Genomic DNA, 364 nt, shown 5'->3' on the forward strand with positions numbered 1-364 from the left:
AAAAACGAGTGTGGCCATATGTAACATAAGAGCATTTCTTGTTGAGGTAGGCCAATTTCCTCTAAAAATTACACAATTAGGGAGTTTTGATCAATTCCGACGAAATTAGAATTAAAAGCACAAAAAAATTTTTCGCATTTGTTAGGGTTGAACCTTGTGCTTGCCTTCCTTTGCCTTCTAAGTTATTTAAAAACATAATAGTCCCAAAGCTTGAGAAAGAAAATTTAAGATAGATCGTTTTACCTAAAAGAAGGGCCTCAATGTGTAATGATGGTGAAAGAATAGGCCTATGAATTGTAATAAATAAAACCACGATGAAAATGCTTATATTTAGTTCCAAACACACGCGTGTGCCCTATATTAA

The 364-nt window shown here is 33.5% G+C and overlaps 1 protein-coding gene across 1 annotated transcript in view; it reads left to right on the plus strand.

Moving 5' to 3' along the window:
- LOC117121275 (cytoplasmic dynein 2 heavy chain 1-like) overlaps positions 1-364 on the plus strand; it is a gene marked incomplete at its 3' end in the record, with an annotated part of 54,940 nt that overhangs the window by 25,312 nt on the left and 29,264 nt on the right. The window lies entirely within an intron of this gene.

Source organism: Anneissia japonica, unplaced genomic scaffold (assembly GCF_011630105.1).
Source record: "Anneissia japonica isolate Jap-2015-1 unplaced genomic scaffold, ASM1163010v1 scaffold9013_len99286_cov115, whole genome shotgun sequence".
In the NCBI taxonomy this organism is placed as follows: Eukaryota; Metazoa; Echinodermata; class Crinoidea; order Comatulida; family Comatulidae; genus Anneissia; species Anneissia japonica.